Consider the following 20,079-nt stretch of genomic DNA (forward strand, 5'->3'; position numbering starts at 1 on the left):
GATCAGGGAAATGACGGAGATATGCCTCACCAGCAACTATTTCCTATTTCAGAGCCAAGTATTTTAACAATTTAGAGGAGTTGCGATGGGGGCCTGCTTCTCCCCCAGCAACGCGTGCTTGCACGTGGGGCTGTGGGAGGAGCAGGTCCTGGAGTCGCCTATGCGGAGGTAATGGCAAATAAGGTAGTGTTGTGGCATAGGTTCATAGAAGACCTCTTCATAGTATGGAAGGGGTCGATGAGTGAGGCTGAACAGTTCATCTCAGATGTCAATGTCAATGATTTAAATCTCAGATTTACAGGTGAGATAAGCGAGAGTAAAGTCAACTTCCTTGACGTTGAAGTCTATGTCGAGGGGGGTAGACTACAGACCAGGTTGCATCGGAAAGAGACCGCGGGCAACACGGTCCTCCATGCGTCTAGCCACCACCCTGTTCACCTGATCCGGAGCATCCCCTATGGGGAGATGCTGAGGATCAGGAGAATATGCAGCACAGAGGAGTCATGTTCAGCAGCACAAGCCAGCAGTAAGGAGAGGTTCTTGGCGAAGGGCTATTCGGCGACGTTGGTTGAAAAAGCCATGATAAGGGCAAACAAGACGAACACTCTTCCTGATCTAGAGGGGGAACGCGACAGGACCCATAAGGTGGGGAGCAATGAAGGGAGCCAACCGAGACTAATAACAGCTTATAGTCGTCAACACAAGCAGCTGCAAAAGATTATTCGCAGAAATTGGCCCATTGTCAGGGGGGACACCGTGATTGGTAGATCACTGGCAGACTATCCGGCTATAACATATAGCCGAACCAGGTCAATGAGTGACATGCTTGTGAAGAGCAGCCCAGAGGTGGTGAGCAAGGATAACTGGTTACAGCAAAGCAAGGGATTTATCAAGTGCGCCGTATGCAAGGCGTGCACCATGGGGAAGAATAGAACAACTTACATGACCCCATTTAGTGAGGTGCCAAACCATATCACCAAGAAGATAACATGCAAGTCTGACTTTGTCGTGTATGTGCTGGAGTGTGCGTGTGGCCTGCGGTATGTGGGTAGCACCAAGCTGCAGGTCCACAAGCGCATACTCCAGCACATGCGGGCGGTCAGCAACGGGGATGAGTCATACCCGGTGGCGAGACACATCAATTCATGCCACAATGGTGATCTGGTTTGCCTTAGCTACTATGCCATAGACATGGTACCACCGCTCCGTAGAGGGGGCGGCAGGGAGGCTCGCTTAAGATTACTGGAAACCAGATACATCCTTGAGCTCAACTCAAAAACAACGAATGGTCTCAACGCCACAGAGAACCTGCACACATGTTTATGAAATTCGGAACTAGATGGAGCATATCCGTGAGATCAATGCCAAACGGCAATAGCACAATATCATGTGAGGGGGTCATCAGTACATAAGATTGATTTTAAAGTTAGTTATGAATTTAAATTGTTAGATAATTCACAGGGTGGAGGTGAAGTCACAAATTTGAGGTTATTCTTCACTTCCTGGTAAAGTTTAACTCCTAGGAATGTGCATAAGGGGCTGACCAGATTATGAGGGCAGTGTAGACGCAGTTATCCCAATATCAACTAAGTCCACTTGGGCATCATGCAACTCACCCCCACCGAACCCATATCTTCAGAAAATTGCTTTTTTTGCACAAATTTCACTGCGAATGTTGCACATATTTAGCATATTTGCACGAATAAAGAATGTATATTTATATCAATGTTATAAAATATCAAACCAGGATTTTACATGTAATGTATTATAAATCTGCATTGGTTTTATTTCATATTTATTTATTTATTTGCGAAATTTGCAGATTAGTAAAGCATAGTACTGAGGACTTCAATTACAGCACAAACAATATGTTTTGTATTCCAGGGGTTACAAGGGGTGCAGTAACAAAGTGAGAATGATGTAATATATATTTTGCAGTAATACTGCTTGTAAATAGTATGAAGAGACATCACCTCGCCGATTTGTTTAATTATTGTGGATTAGGCGGAAGTCTGTTGTCCATTTCAATAGGCCCGTGGTCAGATGACCCATGTATGCACTTTAAATCACGATGATAGGTTGACCATGTCATGTGATCAAGGGCTCCAGGGCCCGAAACGCGTCATGGCGGACAGAGGGATGCACTAAATAAAAGAATTCAGCAAATCTACCTGAATGGGTCTTGTTCGTTCTTTTCGTCCTGGCAGCAGTGGATATTAAGACGGAGTTCCTGGAAAATATATAATGGTCTGTCCTCCCCAATAGGGTTTCAATCCCTCCAAAAAAGACACAGGGTTCCATGGGATCCACCCTCTTCTGCAGAGTTTCTAAAATCAAATGGCACACTGTTTGCAGGGTCCGCTCTCCCACTCAGGACTTAAAAAATGTAAGTACCGCACAAGAACCCGCCCTTCACCCCGGTCATCATGAAAGAACTCGAGGTTGCCTTCCCAAAGACTTGCCTCCGTGACAATTCCTGACGGCAGGGGGAATATTCTGGGCAGACCTTCCAAACTAAGAGAACCATTGAGGCTTTTTGAAATATTCATTGCGTCCATTGATTCAGGTTATGACGACTCTGGCCCAGCTGAACACTCATATGCATTTCCAAAATGTAGTAACGTCCACACAGAAGTGGATGCAAGTTATACCTCGATTAGATTACTCACATTGCCACAACCTTGAGTGACTCTGCTGTAAAGAAGAAAAGTACACAATTTATTTGGGCTCCGAGGGTAGCTGAGTCAATGGAGTGAAAGCAAGATAGGTGTGATGTGAACAGACAGCATCCAAGACACACAACCTTGAGAGGAATTACAGATGGTATGTGTGTGGCGTCTACAAGGGTCTCTCAATCACCTGGACTTACCTCTTCCTCCAGCCTCCGTCGACTGCCACCCATGTCCTTGCTCCCCTCTCTTCCCAAACAACCACAATTTGAATGTACGTTCTAATAATTCTGCCTGCCTATCTACACTACCAAACCCAAAACAAAAAGATATGATCCATTTACTGTTTTCTATCACGTCAGTCATTTGTTGTTATATTAACTAACATTTTTTAGTATTTATGTGCCCTGCCTGTAGGAGCATAATATGTGGATAATTTGATGGGAAATGTATCAACTATTTACACATCATAACATGTAAATGCTGTAGTGAAGGTGCGTGTTTTTGTTTAAATACAAATACAGTTTTAACAATGTCTATGTCTATGTCTATGTATTTATTTTTATATAGCGCATAATTCACCAATAGGTCTCAGAGCGCTTGCGAGACAACTGGAGAGAAGAGAACCCAAAGGGGATTAATTACCGACTAAAAAGCCATGTTTTAAGGTTTTTGCGGAAAGTTTTACGGTTGGGGTCCAGTCTGATGGTTAGTGGTAGTGTGTTCCAGATGGTGGGGCCTATTTTGGAGAAGCTCCTGTCTCCGTTTCTTACGGTCCTGACCTTGGGGACCTTTAAAAGATGTTTAGTAGAAGAGCGCAGGGTTCTCCCGGGACAGTAACCTTGGAGTTTCCGCTGCAGGTATTTTGGTCCGTGTCCGTTGATGGATTTATGCACCAAGCAGCAGATTTTAAATGAAATACGTTTTCTTATGGGGAGCCAATGGAGCGCCTTCAGACATGGGGCTGAAGGTGTGCGGGGTGGGAGGTCTAGAGTCAGCCTTGCCGCTGAATTCTGCAGAGTCTGGAGTTTGGTGAGGGCACTGTCGTTCACATCGGCCAATAGCGCATTTCCATAATCAAGACGACTGATTATGAGGCCTTGAATGAGGGGTTTTCGAGAAGCAAGTGGGAGCCACTTAAAATTTTTTCTAAGACTTCTCATTAATCCGATACTTGAATGGACAATTTTGTTTATGTGTGGGGTCAGGGATAGTTTATCATCAATGATGACTCCCAGGTTTCTGACTGTGTTTTTAGGGACAGGGCAGGGGCCTAAGGCCGTAGGCCACCATTCGTCGGACCAGATTTTATTGGCCATGCCAAAATTGTAATGTCCCACAATGAGAGATTAGTGTGTACCATTAGTAAAGGAAGAAATGCAATCCCGTTTTCATGGATGCTCCAATGCTTGTTTATTAAATGCATACGTTGCATCAGCACAGCGCGGCGCAGGAGCTGGGACCTAATAAGTAAGCTGGTGCCATCTCCACTAGGCTTGGCTATCACAGAGAGGTACAAAGGAACTTGGCAAATCAGCACCCAAAATGTGGGTCATTTATTTATGCATCTTGGCGACGAGCCAACACTTTTTAAAAATCCTGGGCTGTCCAGACATTTGTTATTCAAAGTGGTCCACGTCATTGCCCCAGATTACTTCAGCATCATGCGGACCTGCCATACATCCGCCAGGAATTGGCAGTTTAAGAACCCAGACCAGCATATCATACTCAGAGCTTCAAGAGCAGCGTCCAGGTTCCAATCCGTCTACCCTTTGGAGGCCCTTCACTGGAACTCACTGCCTCCTGAGACCTGGGCTTGTCCATCACTCGCCATGAAGTTCCATCTCAGACCATCAGAGGAAGAACAACTAAAGAAGCATCCTGCATACAATTATTCATGGGTCTCGCTTGTATCTCTACCATGTTTTTTTTTTTGCTATCCCTCCATTACAAAGAGGTGGTACAATGTCTCAATCCCCCGCTTTGCTCTGTTATCTATCCTATCTGCCAATCATGCTGCTGTCCCTTTTAAAGACATTACTGTTAGAAATACCGTGCAGTTCTTTCACATAAATACATAATAAATCAAAAGGATGGGGTGATGAATCAGCAAGAGGAATGGAAAGTGCTTCATTATTTTTAAATGTTATTCATTAAGAATCAGTGCATTGATGCACCTTTTTCAAAGATCTGTGAACATCTTGAAGGTCCCATATCCGATTTGGGGCAGAGACCAGTCACACTTTCATCCTTCTAAAGAGGGGTACAGAACCTCATTTGACCTGGAAAATAATAACACTAACTATGAACACTATCAAAAGTTGATACACTGCCTGGAAGATACATGCATCCTTTGGAAGCGGTTTGACACGTATTGTTTCTTGAATTTAATTTTACATGAGACCCTTAGACTAAAAACACCTAGTGATGTGCAACTGACTAAAGAGGAGCGGAAAACAAATGGCCGCTTACCTTTTAATCTTTTGCATGGAGAAAGATGTACGTCCCTTAATTCCACAGATAATAGTTTATAGGATAAAGTACATACATATTGCAAAATTAATACCGCAATTTGGGCTGCCAATGGATAGCAAGCATTTGGCAGTCTTTACTCCAATGCAATAATACCCCTGTACCTATTCTGCAAAACACAATTAGATCTTAGGTACTTCTAGTTATGTTGTACATGGCTATTTACCATAGCTGCTGAAGTTGCAGAAAAAGGGGTCAACCCTCCAAAATGAAGAGTAATTTGGAAGTGGACGAAACAGAACTTTGCCTGGAGCACTCGCAGGTCTGTTACTTCTCAACTTTTCGAGTATGGCAGTGAAAAATGTATGGAACCAAATGGCAAAGAGTTAACTAAAAAGATACTTACCCGCAGTTTAGTACTGAGACAGTTAATCAGGTTTAGAGCCCATAGCGTTTTAAAATGTGTTGCAAAGTGCAGTAAGGATAGTTTTGGTTTCCAATATTTTACATCAGTTTTTATTCCAACAGTTAAGAAGTGGCGGGGGGAAAATCAGATAGGATTAGATAAATATGAAAGGCAGATGGGAATCGGGAATAGGGATGGCACTTTAATTGTTAGGAAGTTTAGTCCTTAATCATGTTATAATGTGCGTGTTCTGCATCACTTTAAACATAGGTCATTAACTCATGGATTGTCTAATTGTGTTTTGCAATATGCATTTCAATTTTCACAGAAAGAAGTGGGTTTAAAAGAGGTTAAATTGTGCTTAATGTTAGGAGCAATTGAAATAAATATTGCAAAACACAGACAAGTGTACAATCCATACACTGATTATTTTTTGAAAGAATATTGCATAATATAGTCAATTAGGAGTAAATGTTTATTGTAATGAGTGTAAGAAACTGGGTAATTGGTTGAGAGGGTGAAACCCTCCTCAAGCAAAAAACACAATTCTTTTCAGAGTCAAGTCACAAGCAAATCCCAAATTGACGTGCTCAACCGTCAGGTAGCTTGGCACAGAGCAGCCAGGCTTAACATAGAGGAAATGTGTAATGAATTAGTACAATACCTCTAACAATAATAACATGACAACACCACATAAGAAAACCCCCACACCAGAATAGAAACATAGAGTAAATGTTAATAAATAAAACAAGACCAAAACAACAAAAATCCAATCAGCAGACCCAGAGATATGCAATTTTAAAGCTTTAAGTGAAAATAGCACCAAAAACCACAAAGCACCAACCATGGTTATCTGGTCGCACCGGACTGAGTCAAAGTCACAAATTCAGGCTGACTGCATTGGAGGGCAGGGACCGAGTTAGGCCCACTAACCAATAGTACCTTACATCCTGGTTGTAGAGCGTTGCGAGGTCCCGTGTCAAGGATGTGTCGCACAGTTGAGGCCATGCGAAGTCCGGGTCGTAGATGTGTTGTGCAGTTCCATGAAGCTGCGATGAAAGCTCCTGTGTCGCCATTGAGTAAGCCGTCGATGAGAGGAGCTTGCGATCTGAAGTTTTGTGTTGAGGATGCGCGGCGCACCAGCAGGTTCCCAAGAAACTGCAAGGATTACAATGCAAAGTCCCTGCGTCATCATGGAGGCTGTCGTCAATAAGGGGCTTCTGATGCAAGGGCCTGAGTCAAGGATGCGCCATGTAGTGGTGGTTCCAATGCGAAGTTCATGCACTGGAAAAAGTCCTCAAAGCAGAGACAATGCATTGGTTCTGCTCGGGGTTGCGCCGTGCAGCAGAGGAGGTGCGTCGGTTCTGCTGGATCCACGGATGGGCCGGCAGAGCAACTTCAGGCCCGCTTACAAGGGTCCAGGATTAGGTGGCATCACTTGGCAGGGTAGAACTCTCAGCTGTAGAGTCCAGGTGAAGCTTACAAGAGACTAGCCTTTGGAGTCACTCTGGTGGTCATGGGTACAGGTTGCAGGTCCAGTTCCTCTCAACCAGACAAGAGGGTAGCAGTCAGGAGCTCAGCACAGTAGGCAGCAGTCCTTCAGAGAAGCAGCCCAGCAGAGTGGCAGTCCTTTCAGCAGCACAGCAGTTCTTCTTCCTGGCAGAGTCTTACACAGGTGCAGATGTGCACTGAAGAGTTGGTTTCTGAGTTCCATTATTTATACCTCGTGCGAGAAACTTCTAGAGAATTCCCTTTGAAGTGCTCAGGTTTCCCACCTCCCATGCCTTAGCTCCAGACTACCCAGAGGGGTATACAATCCTTTGTGTGAAGGCAGGACACAGCATATTCAGGTGTAAGTAGGGCTGTGCCCAGCTTCAACCTCCCATCCTGCCAGTGATGGCCCATCCAGGCACACCTAAGCTCTCTATTATGTGTGGCTGTCTAGGCGGAATGCACAAAACCAACTGCCAACTACACCGAGTCATGTAACCCAAAGAGAAGCTGCAGGCACTAAATGACTAAGGCAGGAAAATCCCAACTTTTTAAAAGTGCCATTTTCAAAACTGTAATTCAAAATCTGACTTTACCATCAAAGAGGATTTTTCATTACAGCTCTATAGACACCAAACATGAACTGTTTACCTGTTCCCATTTTGAAGAATGTCCTTATTAAATGTAATGAGGTAACTCCAGAATTTAAGAGTTTTTACTATCAGGACATGTATAACTCAAAAGTACATGTGCTACTTTTTAAATACATTGCAACCTGACATGCGGGCTGTTTGGGGCCTACCCTGGGGGTGTCTTACATGTATGAAAAGGGAAGGTTGGGACCTGGCAAAAGGTTTTGACAGGTCGAAATGGCAGTTTAAAACTGCAGACATAGGCTGCAATGCCAGGCCTCAGACAGATTTGCAAGGCTACTTAAGGGGGTAGTACTTAAGGGGGTAGCACAACTATTGCTGCAGGCCCACTAGTATCATTTAATTTACAGGCCCTGGGAACATGTAGTATCACTCTACTAGGGACTTATAAGTAAATTAAATATCTCAGTTGGGGAAAAAGCCAATGTTACCATGTTTTAAGGAGTAAAAAACACAAAGCTGAGGGCAGCGGCTGATAAGATCCGCACCCAACAACTGAATAGTGTCCCTGAGTAACTGGTAGTGCACAAAACCAGGGAGTACAGACCCCTATACTCCCCACAAAATAGGAACAAGCCCTCCAGCAAATTGCAATACAAAGAGGTTTCAGAACTCAACACAATATTATTGACGTTTCGTATTACAGTCCACAAAAAAAGTAGCACATAAAGAAAAGATCTTCCAATTCCAGGGTATATATTTCTTGATGAGGTGGTCACTTTACTTTTCTCAAACAAATTCTCTCTTCAAAATCCCATTGAACATAGCCAACGCGTTTTGTCTCCTGAGAGACTTCTTTGGGGCTTCAACGTATGGCATACAGTGTATTCCTCAAATAATCGCAGTGTTTCAAGTCCAGTAGGCATAAAGTTTTTTTAATAATCAAGGGCTCAAAAACAGCCTGATAACCGCCCCCTTCAAATGTCAAAATGTCGTTTTCAGTTTTGCTGAAAACGACATTTTGACATTTGAAGTGGGCGGTTATCAGGCCGTTTTTGAGCCCTTGATTATAATAAACACGTTATGCCTACTGGACTTGAAACACTGCGATTATTTGAGGAATACACTGTGTGCCATACTTTGAAGCCCTGAAGAAGTCTCTCAGGAGACAAAACGCGTTGGCTATGGTCAATGGAATTTTGAAGAGAGAATTTGTTTGAGAAAAATAAAGTGAACACTGCATCAAGAAATATATACCCTGGACTTGTATGCTCTTTTCTTTATGTGCTACTTTTTTGAGGACTGTAATCCGAAACGTCAATAATATTGTGTAGCATGCTGAAACCTCTTTGTATTGCACGTTTTAAGGAGTTAGCACATGCACTTTAGGACTGGTTAGCAGTGGTAATGTGCACAGAGTCTTACAGTCAACAAAAATAAGATCATAAAAATATGGAGGAACTAGGCAAAACAGTTTTGGGGAAGACTCCCCTAAGGCTGACAGGCCTAAATGTATTGTGTAAGTCCAAATAATATGGATTTTATGTGACATTTGAATAATATTGCCATTATAAATTGAAAAGGCTTTTTGTTCAAAGTGAGCAACATATAGAGCAAATTAGAATATAGAAACGCATTGCTGCCTGACATGTCTAAGGGTAACACAAACACACCGCAGATATTGTTCATAAAGCAGTTAACAGAAAAGCTCTGGATTACTTACAAATCATTAATTACTCAGTTTGGGATATTCTTGAGATCCACAGATCAGATACTATTGATTCTGCTAAAACCCTGAGAAGAAAAGCCTAGGAACTGAATCCCAAAAGAGCTAAGGATGATAGAACAACTTCATCCTCTAAGGAAGACACTTAAGACGCAACTTTTATGAAGGTAGTGTTCTTATTGTGCATTCCCAGCAGAGTCTATTCTTGATAACGACAATGACAAAATTACGTTAGTTTGATTCACAAATGTGCACTAAATAAGTGGTCACCAAATGTGACCACTTCTTCCTGTACTTGTTCTTTTATAATAGAGTGTCGTCATTAAATACACTTGCTACAGAAATCTGTGCACAACCTGCAAGTCAGAGATTTGAACACTGGCAAAAAAACTCTGACTTTCAACTTTTCCAAGTATGTAAAATGATTAAACACGACTTTGATAACATTAACCCTTGTTATATAAAAATAAAAACACAAAGAGATATGTTGTCCTACTAATGCTGGAAAAAATGCAGTTCTATGGACTGGGCACTCAACCCACTTGGTACTGCTAACTAATATTTTGTAACTCTTGAATGAGCCAACTGTTTGCATTGAATGACAGAGATGTAAACCATGATCTAACACACCTCGATTATGACGGGCAGCTGGCTTTAAACTGGCAATTCATTTTTCAACTCAAAACCCTAAACATTTTTAAATCTCTCCAAATTGCAAACTTACATTCAGATGTTTTGTAGTAAGTTTAGCTTAGCAGGCCAAGAGGAAGGTGAGGTTGGAGATATTGATATAAGTAAGCTTTGTGATAGAATAACAATGTTACAATAATTTTAATGATTAATCTTACTGATAAGTATCGCTGCTAGTATTTGCTTGTTTTTATAATATCTACTATTCAAATTGTATGTGATAGTAAAGGGTTTTGATTTTAAATAAATCTTGAAAATATATTCCAGGTGTCCTAGCATTCTTTAGTGTCCCTTTTCATGATGAAAGAAGGTTTGGGTTCCACTAATGACAGTGATACCTCACAGCATTGATTGTTACCTAAAACACATCTCACTGAAGTAATGCTAAGTGGGTTGCAGGATGGTTGCATCTGGCTTTCTATCTCATTTTGCCACATTGACAGAGTCCTTGTTGTCAGAGGCTCCTGAAAAGAAATCCAGAGGATGTACCCCTAGTTAGTAATTCAGTTGCAAAATGTTTCAGAAAAGCAGGGAAATGCCATTGATTTAATAATGTTAATATACATGGCATGAAACACCCTGAAGAATGGTTCTGAACAGGTGTGGTTCGCCAGGTAGAGTTTGAATTAGGCCTGGGCGGACAACTACGCTACGCTTCTGTAGTTTGCGAAGCTTGCGCTACTTCGCACTACGCGAATTGCACGTAGCACAGTCCAAACACGCGTAGCGTAGTGCAACGGTAATTTTTTGCTTGGTCGTGGCCCTCAACGTCAAGTTGGTGACCGCGAGCAAGCAAAATTACATCCCGGCGAGACTTTTTCCTCGTTCGCGATCAGCAACATCAAGTTGCCGATCGCGAGCGTGGAAAATAAATCCCCCGGCGAGATTCTCAACGCGGGGAGGTCAGGTTTCTCATTGTGAGTGGTCGCGTATGCTTGCGACCGCTCGCGATGAGAAACTACCAGTCCGCGTTGCGAAAGCTGCCTCTCGAGTAAAAATCTACTCCAGCGGCAGAAAATGGCAGCTTGCACTGTGCGAGATGCCGTTTTCAATGATTGCGCAGTGCATACAAGCATCCGGCACGTGCAATCATCCCCAAACATGCTACTACGTAGTTCACGTAGTGCTACGCGTAGCTCGCGTAGTGCGAAGAGCACTTTGCGTAGCTACGCGTAGCGCTACTTCGCAAACTACGCCCAGGGTTAGTTTGAATCTAAATCCCAGTTAGGAATGGTAGTCTAATGGACAAATAAAACACCCTTTAGAAGAGGTTTGAAGAGGTGTCCTTCTCCAGGTAGGGTGTGAATGGAAATACCAGCTAGGAATAGCAGCATAAAGGACAAACAGTCATCATGCAATCAGATACTCTTCTTGTCATCCATCCTCTTGTGGCACCTAAGCACAACTGGGTATATTCATATAAAGCATAATTCTACAGAGATAAATCTACACGTCGGTTCACAGAGGGGGCAGATGTGCAAAAGATATTCATGCATACAGACGCCTCGTCTAACTGAACAACTGCAAATAGGCTTCAATGTGAAAAATTCGCTGTTTGTGAAATGTCACAAACACTCTTTTTCCTTTCACTTTCTCTTACAGCAAGCATCGACAAGCCAACAGTTATGGCATTTCTGCCAGCCCTTTCAGTTTATCAATATTTGTATTTGTTTTGTCATAGTTTTTCTAAAACTTTGTTGATGAAGGAACTACTGGGCACTGGAGAGTATAAAAAAAATTGACTAAAAGCAAAAATATATTTTGATCTCATGAAGCACACATTGCCATAGTAGTCTGGCACTGAAAGAAGCTATTTTGTGTGCTCATGTGTTCCTTGTGAAAGAGGAGAACGCCATCACTCACAAAGAATGGCTGAAGTGGGATGACACATTGCCCCATGCTGTACTGGGAGTTAAAATTTGGAATGACTCAACAACGTACCAATGGAAAAGGGCTGACTGAAAACCCTGATTAGCAAATATATATTATTTAGAATTTGATTGAAATCAAAAGGTCTTGACTAATGCCAGTCTTAAAAATGAATCCATATAAAGCCGTCATTACCCAACGTCAGTCTGAAAAAAAAATAACTTCTGTGTTCACTTTTGCAGACTTTCTGAACCACTTAGACCAGAGTCATCTGAGCAACACTTCATAGGTGCAGAAAAGCATTGAAAAATCATGAACAAAGTGAGGACTCCGAGGGTACTCCCCATATTTGTATATCATTTTTCAGACCGCTTACTTGACATATCCCGGGAAGAAAATGCCCCCTACTCCAGGGACCTGGAATGGGGCCTTCTACATAAACACATTGTGGTGTTTGCAGAGTAGTACTCTTGTAGTGCTGTTTTAAGTACTCTTACATGCCTTTTTGAATTTGTCTCTAAAACATCTAATATGGAAATAAAATCGCCACAAAATAGGACTATTTCTTTACAGTTAGTACAACTAGGAAGGACTGTACTCTCTTTGCACTATTACAAATAGAACGTTGAATGTTTAATGGCCATTTCTCAAAGACATGTAAGAATATGTAAAAGAGCACTCCTGTAGTATTACTTCCCATGCTCATAAATGCTTTTGTGAAGCAGCCCCACAGCTTGTGCCTTTGTATGTACACAAGTCTCACACGTGGAGAAATAACTTTGTGAATTGGACCCTATGTTTTTTAAATAAACTTTACACTTTTAAACGAAATACCAATTTAGAGGCTGATGTTTCACAAATGTCTCCCTACCACTGCAAAAGCCCATTATAACACGTATGTCATTACTAAAGAAATATGCCCTATTATTCATCACAGATAGCATCCGCAATGGCCTAACTGATGGGATAATCAATTGGTTGAGAGCACCCAGCCGCAGAAGGATAATCATAGTTTTTATATGCGAAGTTTTAAGTAAGCAATAGATAACATAAGACTGATGATGTTTGGAACGAAATGAGGCTGACAAGACAGATCAGCTATATGCATGCAAATGAATAAGATATGTTTCTAGATATAGCACATAATAGATGTACGCAAAATAAAATGGGAAGCTGTAAACTGCGGAATCAGTTATATTTGCATAAACAATATACATCTTGGAGACACAGGTCGGGCAATCAAAGCACAACAGCGAGAAACTCTCACTAAAGAAAGAAGAGAGTGAGCAACGAAGAAATATAACTGATGTAGAGCCATGAGCAAGACACTCCTTATGCCAAAAGTGGTGGCAGTAGGGGAAGCTTACATCCATTGACAAGAGGAACGCTGAGTCATGATTTCATAATGAAAATTTAAATATAAGAAGAAAAAGAAAGCCAATTGGAAATCCCAATAGAAAAATTAGGTTCAAAGGAAAATTATAGACTGCAAAAATACAGTGGCAAATTCTTTGAGGGGAAGCAGATGGACAGTGGTAGAGTGTAGTTGTGCAGACAAGATACAGAACCTTCTCGTAGAAGCGCGAAGGGACATGTCAGTGTATTGAAGACGTCCCTTCCTAGGCTGGGCACGACTTATCAACTGGAGATGTCATCAGTGAACGCTAAAGTGAGATCCTTATGGTAGATGGTGATAAACAAATGCAGATAACATAACATTAAATCAGAGGATGAACTGAGGGATGTCACTGCTGAAGTTGAAAGTGATACACGGTGCGCTGTGCATCCGATGAAGTAACATTAGTTTCAAGTTCAATTTCATCTCCAAAGCATTCAGATGGTTAATGTTGTGTTTGCCCATAAAGTCCTCATTTCGTAAGTTTTTGGAGTTTGATGCCAACGTAAACATCAATTTAGCAACTTTAAAAAAAGTCTTTAACCTCTACCGCGCTACCGCGTTTTCCCGCTGTGCGCTGGAATTTGAAAAATGTGCGGTTTGTGACAAAGCCAGCTCGTCATCCGCGCAGCGCAGGTAACGCCCATGACGAGCTGGCTTTGTCATCAGCGCTGAAGGCGTTAATGTACTTATACATAGCTATATATAGAAAGATGCTCTAGTAGGCATGCAGATAGTTGTGAAGCCCTGTCCTCCATGACGTGTTCTTGCAGTGAAGCTGCTCAGTCAGGGTTCACATGAGCCAGTGTAGTCTTGCTGTCCGTACACATGTGCACTCTGCCACACGCGGGTTGTCCGCTGGTGTGTGGGTTACTCCAATGCTTCTATAGTTCTGCCCTCTATTATCTAAATACCAAGCTTCAGCTTTCTTCTGCCCAGAGACTTAGCCGACCGATGAATCTGGGCCTTCCTCACCCTGCCTCTTGCCAGGTAACTTACCCGTGTCCCCTGCATAATGCGCTGGAGCTCCCTGCTTACTATGCCGCAGCCAGGATCCCTTCTACCGGTGACGTCCTTCCTTTTCCTTCGATTCTACTAGTAGAAGGTTTCAGTAAGGCAGGTCTGAGATGATCAGCACCTCAAGGCGTTCATAAGTACAGCCACGCTATAGGCGTGCCTCCCTCTCTATCTCACTCCCCCTTTCCCTCTCCAGTGGATGCTTCATAGAGGGTTGAGCCTTTCAACATTGTCCTACAGTCCCTGCATGAGTGGCACTAGCTTCCTTGGCCCCAGTGAGTACCCTGTTGTCGGGCTTGTTCTTCATCCTTTAAAATATCATGGTCATTGAGCGTCAGTGAAGAATGTTTGGAGGAGCCGGAGAAGTTAGAGGAGAAGAAGTGCCTTGTGGAGGGAGCATTTGTCATTGGAGGAGATTGTCATACTGATGGCAGTGGAGAGGGGTTGAGACGACGAGCAGTGATGCATGCACCTAGCATAGTGTTGGTGTCTCCGCGTCTTGGTTTAGGCATGTGTGCCTCCGTTGCGTAGCAGCTGTCTTTGTGGGCCCGGCTCAGTGCTGGGGACTGCGTCCTCCTAGCCCCGGCAGGGCAACCGCGTCTCCTTGTACAGGGTGCATGTCAATATCTTGCAGTGCACTTGTTCTAGTCTGTGCACTGGCCACACACCTGTAAGCACGCATACCTACCAGTACCTGGAGGCGGTTGCAAGGCCTTGGTCATTTTCATTGTCACCGTCACACATAGTGCAATAAACAAATAAAACGAGCTGTTGACATCACTGTACACTATTGGGTTAAGCCACACAATTACGAATGTCACTGTAGCAAAGAATATCAACATAATACAGACATGGATCAAAACAGCATCTTTGAAAGACCCCCGTAGCTGGACCTCCCATACCCCTTCCAAACAAGGACCTCGCTTTATGAGTAGCCCTTAGGTGGAGTTAGGAGGGGCAAGGCTTGAAGGCCAACTTTCTACATTAATCCATCCAAAACCCCCAACAGAGGTACCTTAAAATGATACCAGTCCAATGAAAGCACCATAACACATGGCAAACAAATCTTGTTCTCAGTCCTTTCTGCTACAGTGTGTGTAGGTGCTAAGCTGGAGGAGGCCACAGATGGTGCTAAGGCACCCAAAATTGTCCGAAACAAAGAGGTATGCTTCCTCCATACATCTTTCAGGGGCAAAGCTTCCATTGGTGCAGCTGGTGCAGTGGCACCGGGGCTTAGAGGCCTGTGGGGCACACTGAACCCTCACCTATTGATGTAGTGTATAACTGGAACCGCAGATAGGTGGGGCACTTCCTTCCCTGCACTAGAGTCCATGGCACACTGGCTACGCAACTGCACTCTTTCTAAAATGATTCTCGTTTTCCAACTGGAGCATTCTGTGACGAATGTTGCAGAGGGCTGGAGATTTGAATGACTTGGATAATAAACATGTCACTTTCTTCACTGAAGCATTCATGGCCTTCACCGGTCTCCGGTGAAATCCGTAGACTTCTCTGGCTACCTGTAAAGAATAGAGTACAATTTAAGTCACTTTGTATGATCTTTAAGGCTCTACAAGACACTGGACCTGTCCATCTGAGGCAGCAGTTTCGTGGTATGTGCCCAATAGACCTCTGCGCTCCCTCGGAGCAAAATTGTGATTGTACCACCTACAAAAAAAGCCAGGTGGGGAGGTAAAAGTTTTAGCGTCTCTGCGGCTAAGGCTTGGAATGATCTCCCTTTCCACCTGAGGAATAGGTCGGACCTACTTAAATTCAGGAAAGCCTTAAAAACCTGGCTTTTTGACCAATGATTCCTTCCAGTTCTAATCGCTGTTGCTTTGTGGAATACTGCAGCTAGTGACAGGTCACCTCAGGGTAACATTGTGCTCTACAAATCCCCCAATAAATAAATAAATAAATAAAATACACTGCCCCCGATAGGCACTCAAAATGATCTCAGACCAGAATATCCGCACATTCAGGAATTGCTTGAGCACACACCCTTGACCTCACTGATCTCACTGATCAATTGTCTTCACAAGGTAGTCATGATCTATTGGTTGACAACACCCAGCTGCAGAAGGATTATCATAGTTTTATTTGCAAAGTTCTATGTAAGAGATAGCTAACATAAGACTGATGATGTTTTTCGAATGAAATGAGCTTAATAAGACAGATCAGCTATATGCATGCAAATTAATAAGATATGTTTCTAGATATAGCATACAATAGATGTACGCAAAAAAAATGGATGCTGGAAGCTGCTTCTACCCCATATTCAGAACAAAGAAATATGTGTCTGGATAAGCCACTGATCTCCAGGCACTTTCAAACTATTTGTGGAGGTGATACAGCTTCATTTCCTCAACTCCCAAATTTTGGCAATAGATGTTTGGCTCGAACCACCATCCCCGCCATCACAGAGCCTTGAGCCTTCCCGTTGCCCGCAACTCTACAGAGTGCCTAACAAACCAGGTGTTGATCTTGGACCTTCGAAATGGGAATCAACAAGTTTGAAAACAAATATGGGCAAATAAGGATTCCTGACTGCTTCACCACAAGCGTGGCCACACAAATCTCTCACAACAGTTTGACTTCCAACACTCCACTGTTTCGCCAACTCTCAAGGCAGTCCCAGCACAGCAGCAGAAGCTGCTGCTCTTATCTGCAATTCACGTGATAACAAAACCCTGGCATTAATACCTACTTAATGCAAGGCCTTCTCACAAAGCCTACGAGACTAGAATCCCATAAGTGGCCATCATCTGCATGAATTTATAAGAATGAGTAACCTGCTCTTGGGTCATGGACGTATCTTGGTAAGAAGGTTTTGGGTGGCGACCTTCAGATTTTCCAATAATCACACTGGCATATCTAGTTAGATACATTAGTACAACAAGAAGGCTATAAGGGGGCATAAGAGGCAGTGGAGAGGGAGAGGAGTGTGGATCGTTAGGGGCACTACGTGGCAGGAAACCAAATATGTTGTAAAACAAACAACACTCTCGAAGACCTCCCAAAAATATGAGGGGGAAGTGTGTGTTTGTGTGTTTTCTTCTGTGTGTATTTAAAAATACACTCTTCAGAATAACTCCTCAAACACCCTCCATAAATTACACCCTTGCCTTTGGTGTCAATCCTAGAAAGAACTGAGTTAAAGAGAATGGACCACATGTGAACCTGGGAACCTCGCAAGGTGCATCCACCTATCTTGAGCCGGCTGATCAATCTTGGACTTGCAAATCTTCATATAAAATGCCAGTAGTAAGTTGTAACCATTCTATCCCTGAATCAAATCACCTGACACAGAAGCCAAAAATGTGGATATCCTTAAAACTCAAAAAAATGCTAAACATTATGCCAAATGGAACAATAGCACCTAAAATTCAATAGCATGTATTCGGAAAAGGCCTCAATAAGTAGCACGACCTTACTTACATCAAGCAGACACCTAACATCCATTAAACCAAAGTAAGGAGTAAGAGCATGTGTGTTATCATATCTATTGAGAAGATGTGTCAAGATATGAAGGCGAACCAGAGATGGGCCTTAGCTAGAAGAGGGGTGGAGAATGGCTTAGCAGGTAGGATACCTTTGGTTTGCTTAAATTCTGGTTGTCCCTGGGTGCCACAGAACGTGTCAAAAGTGTCTAAATTTGTACATTGCATCCTTGGCACAGTGTTTTTGTTATGCATGTGGCAAACATTGTGTATGTTGCTAGCGACCGTACATGGCTAAAAGTAATGCCCAGACTTTGAGTTGCTACAACTATCCTGCATCTCACCCAACCAAAAATGGACTTCCCATTGGTCCCTTGTCATCTCTCGCTGATTGAACCTCATCTGGTATAATTGTGTGTACTATAGTAATCATACATTGCTGGGGTCATCACTCTATGAACCAAAGGGGGTAGCCTGTATGACCCTAGCAAAACATGCGCTTAACTAGATTATTAGAAAAGGGGGTTCTCTCTGGGGATAAATTCACTGGGTAACCTTATCATCACAATACTATTGGGGTATTGGACCTGCTACATTATTTAGCTCAAAACAATACTTTACCATAATAATGCACATTCACCTTCACCAACACCCAAAGGACAGTGTGCTGGAGGATACAGAGCCATTGTGTGGGAGACAAATACACCACTAAGCAGTGTGGCTATGCTTCCCATAGGTTGTACCACATTATAAGAGAAGAAGTGGACACCTGATCATATGATGTAACAACAAGGAGTATAAGTGTGCTTTGGACATATTTTAAAATCTGTGGATGTAATGCAACACACACTTGTCATATTGCTTCCAGTATTTAATAAGCGATGATGGGTGCTGGTGAAGTTGTATGTGCATTAACATGGTAAAGCATTGTTTTGAGCTAAATAAAGTAGCGGGTCCAATCCAAGAATAGTATTGTGACAATAAGGTTACTCAGTGAATTCATCCCACAGAGAACCCCCTTTTTTAAGTGAGGGTCATTACTCCTTGCCGCCACGCCTTTCACACGGTACCTGCCCTAGGGCCTTACTTAGAGTTTGGATAGTCTATGGCACTTGTAGTACACCGACGGAGCGGAGTAGGTGTCTGCCAAAAGTCCTTGGTCTTTTCCTTCTTGATTTCCGCATAAATCAATACGTCACAAGATTTCTCATTCCTAGTTGTTGCCATAGTTCCTTAGTTAGGTGCCAAGGGAGTGGGATCGACGACAACATAGTAGGTACTTTGATCATGAATAAAACTGAACCATCCCTAGACACTGCTGCAAGATTTTCCATTGGATGTGCAATGCCAGAACTAAATAACCATGTTCTTCGGCCTGAAACCCCCAGGCTGACTCCAGGACAAGTGCTCTCAAAACGAGGTATTTGAAAAAGTTAACAAAGTCAGCAGTACAGACGTGGGCTCACAGAGGCAGGTGGAAGCTACTAATAAAGAAAAGGCCCTCCAGAGCCTTCCGCCAGAACAATAATGGAGTGTGGTGCTGTCTACAGCTGAATGAATCCCTGGGTCTTCCCAGCCGCAAGGTCGGTGCCATTGTCATTGTTAATTTGAATTTGTAGAGCAGACAATCTGCAATTAGTAGGGCATTGCAGCGCCTTTCAGAAAAACTTTCCCTCCCTTCCCCAGATATCGGTATATTCAGACTATCCGCCTATAGCTGCCCTTATTACCAATTTTATGGCCTTCACTGTCAGTGTGGTACCTGTGCCTTGTGCTTTGTGTTTCTTTATATTGCTGTTGGTGTGTGTGATTCCATATCCCTATGTTAGAAATGGGGTTTTTGGCAGGCTAGTGCAGGTGCCAAAGCCAGGAAGAAACCACCACTCTAGTCAGGATAAGGTAGTTACACTCCTAAAATAACCCCTGCTCACCCCCTTGGTAGCTTGGCACAAGCAGTCAGGTTTATCTTAGAGGCAGTCTGTAAAGCATTTGCACATAACCAACAGTATACAGTGTAAGCACTACAAAAGGACAACACACCAGTTTAGAAAAATATCTAATATTTTTATATACTTAAGATAAGACCAAAAATGATTTTAAAAAATCCACAATACAGTACTTCAAAAGCTTCTTTTATCAAAATATGCTTTAAAAATGGTTCCTTGATGTCAATAGCTCAATCCAGGGCTATAACGGCATCGTGATCAAACAAATCCAAACAGTTCTGGCTGACCGCAGCGTCGCGGGCCAGCTATGGTGTTGGGGAGACCCGTAAACCATACCTTTTACAAATGCAGGGCATCAATGACC

This window comes from Lissotriton helveticus, chromosome 5_1 (genome assembly GCF_964261635.1).
Source record: "Lissotriton helveticus chromosome 5_1, aLisHel1.1, whole genome shotgun sequence".
NCBI lineage: Eukaryota > Metazoa > Chordata > Amphibia > Caudata > Salamandridae > Lissotriton > Lissotriton helveticus.